Source organism: Myotis davidii, unplaced genomic scaffold (assembly GCF_000327345.1).
Source record: "Myotis davidii unplaced genomic scaffold, ASM32734v1 scaffold161, whole genome shotgun sequence".
Taxonomy (NCBI): Eukaryota; Metazoa; Chordata; class Mammalia; order Chiroptera; family Vespertilionidae; genus Myotis; species Myotis davidii.
Window position 1 is genome coordinate 1,499,685 of NW_006291567.1, and position 9,897 is coordinate 1,509,581.

The window sequence follows — 9,897 nt, forward strand, 5'->3', positions numbered from 1 at the left end:
AGGGAGGCAGGGAAGAAAAGGACTGACATCTTATATAACAAAGAAGTAATATGCAAATTAACCCTCATGCCCTCACAAGATGGCTGCCTATGACCAGGCAGGCAGGGGGGTTAGTGAGGGATGACCAAACGACTGAACAGCAGACTGTGTGGGGCGACCAGGCCAGCAATTGGGCGGGCAGTTGGGAGTGTCCAAGCCAGCAGGGAAGGGCAGTTGAGGGTGACCAGGAAGGTAGTCAGGTGAGCAATTAGGAGCCAGTGGTCCAGGATTGTGAGAGGTATGTCCGACTGCCAGTTTAGGCCCTATCCCCGGGACCCCCCAAGGAGTCCCGGATTGGAGAGGGTCCAGGCTGGTCTGCGCCCGCCCCCCCATGCACGAATTTCGTGCACCGGGCCTCTAGTATAGAGATAAGAGTTGGGCATTGAGTAGGCAACAAATACTGATTCAACAAAAAGAAGTGATATATTTCAATAGTGATTTTCTTTTTTCAGAAAAAGAAATAAAGCAATATATCTCTCCAAAGGCATTTGGTTCTCAGTTAATTCACTGCACAACAAAAGTCCATATAAAAGATTCACTAGGAACTGAAAAGCATCATAGTTAAATATATTTCTGCTGGACTGTAAGCTTCTAGGGTATCTTACTTTCTAAACATTCCTTGAATCTCTGGCACCTACACAGTGTCTTTAACATAGCAAGTATTTGATAAATGCTAAATGCATGAATAAATGAATATTTCTAAGCCAGAGTCCTTTAAAAATTAATAACTAAAGATAATTATTAGTCTATAATTTTGTGCACAGATGCTGCTATTTGATTATAAACCTTTTATTAAACCAGAAAATGGATAGTACTTTATACATCCATTTTTAAACAAAATTTTTAAATCATGATGGAAATGAGAATTGTTTTAGAATTCTTTGGTATTAGAAAAAATAGTTGTTATTAGAATTTTTACATTATTAAATATTGCTTTCTTTCTTTTTCTGGAAAAAGAAAATGGAGATAGAAATATATCACTTCCTATTGTTGAATCAGAAACTTGTCCAGTGCCTCAGTCTCTCTAAAATCAATAAATTTAAAAAAAAGAAAAAGAGAGTTCATTTTCATTCTCGCCAAAACAAGACCTGGTTAAAGCCAGATGCCACTTCCTACTCCCACACACTGCCCAACTTAGACTGTAATTATCCACTTAAAGGCAGAGAGGGAAGCAAGTTTTTAAAGATGTGCCTTTGAGGACAGCTCTGGCTAGTTGCTAAGCTGATAAAAATGATTTGGGGATTTTCCATTATTTGGGAAAACATAAGCTCTTTCAATTTCCTGCCCTCTGTCAGCATTAGAAAAGCATTTAGTGTGCTAAAGAGTCTCTGAAGAAACAATTTCCTGGGGCCTGAAATGGGTTCTTCAGCTCTAGAGGTGGGGAGTGTCAGGAGCATTCACAAAGACCCAAGGATGCTATAGTCAGTCAAAAAATAGCTTGAAACTTGCCCAGAGCCACCATCCCTTACCGATATATACGTATATACCGAGGATGCTTTTTAAGCATAAACATAAAATAGTGATTCATCATTGGCACTCATTTAAACGGTGCAAAATGAAAGGTTTCTAAGGCTTCCACTAAAAGATTTTCACTGTGTTTGTGAGTGTATGTGTGGAAGGGGGGTGAGGGGGAGAAGTGGAGGGTTGAACGTTTTGATGTTCATTTCTTTTCATCCTGGCCACTTTTCATTTCCAAAGGTGAAGATACAAAGAAAGAACAAAAGATGGTCCTTGGAGCCAAGCTAACCTTGGCCATCAAGTACCCTCTAAGCTAGCCCGGTCTCCTCAGGTTGTTCTTATTCATTATTTTATTTCAAAGTACATCTTTACTGAACCCTCACACCTTGGCTCAGCCACGTTGATCTTGATTCCACCTCTGGCATTCTAGATGTAAACTATGGTTGGTTTCCCATGCTAGAAACTTAGCTTTTCCTAGCAGAAACTCAGCTTTTGTGAGAAATGCCTATTCTAGCTCTGGCCCTGTGGACACCACAGATGTGTCCTCCAGATACCTCTTCAGGCTCACTCCGCTGCATGACATTTGGTCTTCATCAAAAGAGGGGTGCTAGCCTGGTGGGTGTGGCTCAGTGGTTGAGCATAGACCTATGAACCAGGAGGTCATGGTTCGACTCCCAGTCAGGGCATATGTCCAGGTTGTGGGCTCGATCCCCAGTGGGGGTCATGCAGGAGGCAGCCGATCAATTATTCTCTTTCATCATTGATGTTTCTAGCTCTCTCTCCCTCTCCCTTCCTCTCTGAAATCAATAAATATATATATATTTTTTAAAACAGGGGTTCTACAACCTGATGTCTGTGGCCTAAATATAACTAAAGGGCATAGAGTAGAGGAGTCCCTGGCAAACCATGCTAGAGAGGCTCCTTCCACTACTACCTTTCCAGTAAAACACTGTAGCATTTGCTTATGTCTGGGGTCCTAAATGAATAAGGGTAAATCTGTAGGACTGAGCTGCTGATTCTTCTTGGGTCTCATTAGATTAAAGGATAAGAAAAGGGTGGAAATTATACTGGCCACTAGAAGGTATCTGAGGGTATCTGCTATTATATGAGGAAGGACTGTGATGAGGGGCAACTTGGCCTGGTGCCAGGTTTTCCAAAGTGTGTTTGTGGAAGTGTAGTTCCATGTTGTTTATAATTCTAGGGATAAGGCCAAAAAAAAAATCTCATTATCAAATAAGTTCAGGAGAAGTAGGTTTACACAGGTTTCTTTACTACAGGATTCCTCAAAGCCTTCAATATGTTAATGTGCATCGTCAATTTCTAAGAAAGAGCTACAGTGCCCACTGTTTCCCAAACAGCCTAGCAGGGAACCCTTTTGAGGGAAACCATCTCAAAAACACCTATGGTTCTTAACTGCTTAATGCTGGCCCAGTGGAGCCTGGGGTTTAGAAGTCAGACAAACCAGAGTTAAATTCTTCTCAGTTAGTCATTAATTCCTCTGCACCTCAGTTTTCTCATAAGGAACTAGGGATAATAACATATCTGAGGAAGAAGCAATTCTTAGCTGATGAGTTAGGAGGGGCTATGCATGGGTGGGTACCCCTGTGGTAGAAGTGAAATGAAACTTATGTTTGCTCTAATCTCCTCCTTCCAAATGCATTGTCTGGGACCTTCCAGAGACTAAATCCCTTGGGTGTCTACAGGTTCTGGGATAATTGCAGATTCACAAGATATGGGCTCTTTCTCCCTGAGAACACTAAGATATGAAAGAACACTATACCAGAATAATAATAATAATAATAATAATAATAATAATGGCAGCTAAAATCACCACTACTTATTAAGGAACTATTATTTACCCAGCACAGTGGATGCTTTGTATTTCTATTAATCCAGTTAATCTTCACAGCAATCTTCAAGATGACATCATCACTCCCATATTACAGATGAAGACACTGAGACTCAGAAATTAAATATTGTACTCCGTGGCACGCTGATCAGTGGCAGAACTGAAGACCTACTCTGTTTAATCTTAAAAAACAAAAATGTCTGTCCACTAAAAAGTTTGCTATGCCTTGGTTTCAGGACCCAACCTGGTCAATCTATGTAAGCACTAAATCACTAATGAGAATTCTTTAATGTTGCAGGGAATTCTGTTTCCCTTTCTTACAGACAGATGGAAACCCTGTGGTGCTCTGTGGTAACAAGAGGCCAAGGGAGCTAAAAAAAGATTTCTGAACATTCTGAACACGAAGTAGCACAATGGGGTTTAGGGAACACCCCATGAAGCGCCTAAAAGAGTTTCTTAAAGTATCCCTTCCCTCCTTTTCTAGCTCTCACCCAAGTGACCACAGAGTTTTTCCAAATATCATGTTCATTTGAAATAGGCCATAACCCTTTAGATTGCAAAGTCATCTGTGCACATTTTTTAAGATGATGGCAAGTGATTTGCAATCAGCATCCTTGAGAAAAATCAATCTGAGAAATTGCAAAGCAATCAAATAAACTCCAAGGAGTACACATTCCCTGTTTTGTTGCTACATGATATATGTTTATAATGTAGACTTCTGCTTCCCCCAAATACCTAAGAACAAACAAACATATTACCTGGTTCTTTTGCTTGGCCAATGCAGAGGTTTTTCCTCACCCCCCAAAAAAACGTTCTCTATGAGGAATACTGAAGTCTGAAAGAAAAAAGATAGAAGTCAGCTCTCTCTGGAACACCCCCTACATACACACACGCACTCCACACATCTCTGCAGCTCTCTGCAGGATAAGCTCCGGCTTAAAAAAAATCAAGAAATAAACACACACCCGCACACACAAAGAAATAACCCAAACAGGCCACAGCTGCTTTGCCTTTCAGCCTGGCAGCCGAGCCCAGAGCCACAGATCCGGGAAAGACTGAGCTCTGGCCAGCAGCCACAGCTTTCTGCCCCAACCCTGCCTTGTTTCAGGCTAGAAGATAGGGATGTGCTCAAGTAATGGGCTGTGATCACATGACTGCTTCCAAGGGGACCAGGCTCTGTAAGGGCAGGACCAGGCCGCTGTTTGCATAAATAATATGCATCAGTACAAAGTATAAAAGAGAATTTTGGCAAATAAGGGCAGAAAAGCATTCAATGGCTGACTCTTTAGGTAAATCAAGAATGATTTCTAGGAAACATTACAGTAACCTCTCAGTACAATTAAGAAAAGGAAGTGGAATCACTAACCATTCCTCCTTAGGACTTAAAAAAGCATGGGTTAAAGGGGCAGCTGCTGGGTGCTGTGCTGCAAATTTATTTATATGACATTTTTATTCCTCCAGCTATTCAATTAGCCGCTTGCTGAAGAACCCATCTGTGAAAGGGAGATTCACCTCCCACCATCAGCAGAAAGGAAAAGGAAAGTTGACCTGTAATTTTGCTGAGTTTGAGAAGATGAGGAGCGAGGACACACTTGAATAATCGAAGTGAGGATGCCACCAGCCACAGTTCGGCTGTCTTTTGAGGCAATCAGGGGTGACCTGTTCCTAGGGTCTCACGCTGAGTGCAGCTGCACTGACAGCAATTTTCCTCCCAAACTCTTCCTAGTTGGTTACACAGCGTATGGCCTTATCTTACTGGCCTTAGGCATAGAGAGGTAGGATTTAAAGGACTCCAGACATAATTATTTCATAACCCCACCCAAGCTACTCTTTAGCCAATTCCTTTCTGCAATTTGGTACCACAGGAGATCCAGTAAAGCAGTTACCTAGCTTGATATTTATACTAATGGAGTCACTTTAAAAATAACTGGAAAGGTAGCTCTGGGCTTCTCTACTCTTATTAGCATATTAAATATTATCAGAGGGCCTCTTATGAGATAATGTAACCATACAGTTTTCTATGGCAGGAACTGCAAGTCCAGAACCTGAGGAGGCTGCCGTACACATTGCAAATGATAACATAATTAGCCAGGCTCCCCCCCAAAAAATAATGGATAATGTCACTGTATGGCTGAGTTTCCAGCCAAATGCCTATTCAATCCAGTGATTAAATGATGGCTATGGTCTATACGGTTGTTCAAATGTCACCTCCTCTGTGTGATGTCTTTCCTGAATCACCAAAGGGGACTTAGTCACTCTGTCTTCTGGCACTCAAAGCCATGTGTGTGTCCAATTATAGAACTTCCCAAAGTGCACTGTAATTTGTCCTTTTACATGTGAAACCCTGAAGGGAAAGAATCCATTTCATTCCTCTTGGCATTCCAGCACCAAATGCAAATATTTGTTTAATCTCAGAAAGAAAGAAAAAAAGGATAAGAACTTGTGATTTAGGTAGTTATTTTAATGATCAGCTTCTGGATTATGAATTGGATTGGCTGTGCCCTATATGTGACTTGTCCAAAACTTAAAATTTGCTTAAAATGAAGAATTTAACCATATTTTTCCATTGTACAAAGCACGCTGAAATGCAACTTTGAGCACCACAGAGTCCTATAGCCAGCTTCCAATTATTAAATGAATGTGTTCATGTATGTTAACAAATCACAATGACAGTATCACATTTATTGAGTACTTACTATGTTCTAGACACTTACAAATTTTAAATGTGTTAACCTTACCTAATCTATACATCATTGTATGAGACATATACTACTATTATCCCTATTTACGAATTAGGAACTATAGCCCAAAGTCAAACAGCAAATAAGTAGCAGAACTGGGATATGAACCCAGGCACTTTGACTCTACAACCTTTGCTTATAATCATTACATTACACTGCCTCAGTCAGCACCTTATATGTTTGTAAAATGATGTTTCCAGCTTCTACTCAGATGTTATCTGGTTTTCCTCCAGCTGAAGATGGATGTGTTGTCTTAGTCTGAAAAAAAGAAAAAATAATGGGTCAATTTATCTTTCAATGGGCACGTCACCATAGGGTAACAACCAATAGGAAAGGTGAGAGCTCATTTTCCCCCCAGAAAAGGCCACAGAAATACCAAATCATCCTTAACTAAGATGCCTTGTGCTGTTTCATTCAATTCAACATATTTTTATTGAACATCTCCTATGTGGCAGGCACTGTGCTGAGGGACGGACATAAATGGTGAAGAAAATGGAAACAATTAGGTGAGACACACACATAGGTAAATGAGAAATTAAAATCTGTCTCCCCACCTGGCCAGTGTGACTTAGTGGTTGAGCATCAACCTATGTACCAAGAGGTCACTGGTTTGATTCTGGGTCAGGGCACATGCCCAGGATGCGGGCTTGATCCCAAGTAGGGGTTATGTAGGAGGCAGCCGATCAATGTTTTTTGTTGTTGTTGTGTGTTTTTTATTGATTTCAGAGAGGAAGGGAGAGGGAGAGAGAGAGATAGAAACATCAGTGATGAGAATCATTGATTGGCTGCTTCCTGCATGCCCCCTATGGGGGATCAAGCCAGCATCCCAGGCATGTGCCCTTGATTGGAATCGAACCCGGGAACCTTCAGTCCACAGGCCAATGCCCTATCCACTGAGCCAAACCAGCTAGGGCCCAATCAATGTTTCTGTCTTTCTCCCTTTCTCTCTAATAATCAATTAAAACATATTTTTAAAAATCTCTCTCCCCTATTGCAATATAAGCTCCAGGTACCTAAAATAGTGCCAGGCACATAATATTTATTATATGAATAAATGAAATACAGTATAATAAGATCTCTAACAGGACAGATAGGTGGACACAGAGAAAGAGCCCCATCACAAAAAGGGGATGAGGGAAGGCTTTCTAGAAGTGGTGGTCAGGCTAAGACCTGATGATTGAGCAGCTAGAGTTAAGAGTTAGCCAGAAGAAGAAGTAAGGGAGAGACGAGGGTGTTCCTGTAGACATGTCTATTTTATAGTACTTAACAAGGATGTGAAATGGGAGAGGCAAAGTAAAAATGAGAATGAACTGTGGTCCTAATTACAATGCTGCAGTTAGACTTTTGAGAGGGTAGAGAAAAGTGGTTGCCTTTCCACCTCTGTAGGCTAGACTTACACTTTCTTGGCTATCTTGGCTGTTTCTCCTTCCTTTCTCACTTCCCCACTCCCCTACTGGGTTTGCCTTCACCTTCCAAATAAACTTCTTGCTCTCAAACGCTTGTCTAAGGGTCTGCTGCTGAGGAAGTCTAAACCAGCATCTCAGTTAGTCTATGCTAGTAGCAAACTATGGAAAGCTAGAGGGGATGGAGAGGGCTGATTACCTCACAAGGGAGAGACTGGGCAGTGCAGACCAACTTGTCCTGTTTCACAAGCTTCCTGGAACTGCTACAGTTCCATTTTCTACCAAGGAAAAGTCATTCGAATGGGTCATATTCTGGGGAATATGCTAGAATCTAGGCAAAGCAGCTGGATTTGGGAGTCAACTGAGAAAACAACAATGTGTGCAGATCTGTTTGGCAGTGAGTACTTACGGTGTCTGGTCCCTGATACTTCAATGCCTGATAGTAACCAAAGGAAGTAACTCCAATGGGGCTAGCGCTCAGCTAGCCTTCTGGTGTTGGGGCTAGTGGTGAGAAATCATACCCGATCTTAGCTTCCTAGCAGCTGGTAGTCTCTAAATTGAGGTACCTACCCCACAGCAGCAGCACAGATATGTTGGAGAATAGAAAGCAAACCATTAGAATTGGTATTTTTTATCTATTTATTATTTTTTAAATTTACTATTTTCATGTATGTTTGGTAATATACACAATATGAGTTCAGCAGTATTAGCTGCAAATAAATAAATATACCTGTATTAGGGGTTCATTCTCAGAAAGCTTTTACTGTGAGAGCTTCACAAGCAAATACACTTAAAGAACCTTGATTTAAAGAGCCTGCTGCCTTTTGAAGAGAGGGAAAGAATAGCAAGTAATATTAAATTTTAATAAAGAGAAAGAATCACATGTTTTCAGGGATAAATTCTGGGTATTGAAAAACCACATTAAGTAGGAGAAAAGGGAGACCAGATTTGGCAACTAATTAGAAAGTTATTCAAAGAAATCAAAGGTGGGTAACAACAAATTATCGATGTACATGAGGATGAATCTCAAAGGCATTATGCTGAGTAAAAGAAGCAGGCTTAAAAGGTTGTGTACATTTATATGACATTTATACGAGAGTTTCAAAAGGACAAAACCACAGTGATGGAGCACTGATCAGTGGTTTCCAAGGTTGATGAGTGGGTGAGGGTATGACTACAAAGGGATAGAACAGGGATAGAGACAGAGATAGATACAGATACAGATATAGATATATCCTATATAATAAAAGGCTAATATGCAAATTGTCCCCACAGGCGGGAGTTCAATTGACCAGGAGTTAGAAGTGTGCTGACCACCAGGGGGCAGTGTAGAACGTGGCAGATGTTGGCGAAGCAGCACTGGCAGCAAGCAGCAGTAAGGGCACTACCGGCCCCAATGGGCCCCAACAAGAGCAAGACTGCAGCAAGATGGACGAGCAGGCGAGCAGGCGGCACCAGGCCAAGGCAGAAGGGAGGCTCCAGCCAGTGGCAGCAGCAGGCAGCCTAGGGAAGGGAGGCTCTGGCCGGCAGCCGGAAGCCAGCAGCCACTAGGGACCCTACCCATGCATGTATTTTGTGCTCTGGGCCTCTAGTCCTATCTAATAAAAGAGTAATATGCAAATTAACCATCACTCCTACAAAAGATGGCGGCTCCCATAGCCACAAGATAGCGGTGGCCAGTCCTCTCAGCCCTACTGGAGTCCTCCAGTCCTGGGGGGCGGGCACTGAGAGCAGGGCCCGCTTGGCCATCACCACAGCAACCCAGGAGTGGCCAAGCGGGCCCCACAGACCACGCACAGCAGGGCCCACTTGGCCATCGCCTGCAGCGACCCGGGAGTGGCCAAGCGGGCCCTGCAGACAGCAGAGAACGATGGGGAGCAGGCCTAAGCCATCAGTAGGATATCCCCTGAGGGCTCCCAGATTGGAGAGGGCTGAGGAGACGCCCCCCTCCCCACTGCCCATGCACGCATTTTGTGCACTGGGCCTCTAGTAGCTATATATATAAAAAAACAGCGACTGTAACGCCAGAAAGACTGGAACGACCGGTTACTATGATGCCCACTGTGGCCAGCAAACTGGCTGGATCAAAGGGTGGAGCCAGCCAGCCAACCTCCTGAAGCCCCTCCCCTGGCTGGCCAGCCCCTGATTGGACTCTCCCACCCCAATCAAGGTAGAGGACAGCCAGCCAAAACTCCCCATCCCCCCACCCTTCAACGCAGCCAGCCCCACCCCTGAGTGTCCCACCCCACCCTGATAGGCCCACAGCCCCTACCCCTGGCTGGCCCTGCCCCTGATCGCTCCTCCCACCCCAATAGGGGGTGTGGCCGGCCAGCCAACCTCCTGCAGCCCTCCCCCTGCCTGGCCCCACCCCAGATCAACCCCCCCACCCTATCAGGGGCAGGACCAG

General features: G+C 43.3%; 1 protein-coding gene across 2 annotated transcripts in view; it reads right to left on the bottom strand.

Annotated features, from left to right (window-relative positions):
- Window positions 1-9,897, bottom strand: part of PPEF1 (protein phosphatase, EF-hand calcium binding domain 1) — a 114,009-nt gene that overhangs the window by 87,921 nt on the left and 16,191 nt on the right. Inside the window, exons 7-8 of one of the 2 annotated variants that reach the window (XM_015564879.1) lie at window positions 6,259-6,345; window positions 4,105-4,181 (exon numbers count right to left, since the gene is read on the bottom strand). The gene's annotated coding sequence lies outside the window, so the exon portion shown is untranslated. Of the gene's footprint in view, window positions 1-4,104; window positions 4,182-4,311; window positions 4,343-6,258; window positions 6,346-9,897 lie in introns of those variants that run through there. The other variant, XM_006765128.2, reaches the window with a different exon arrangement.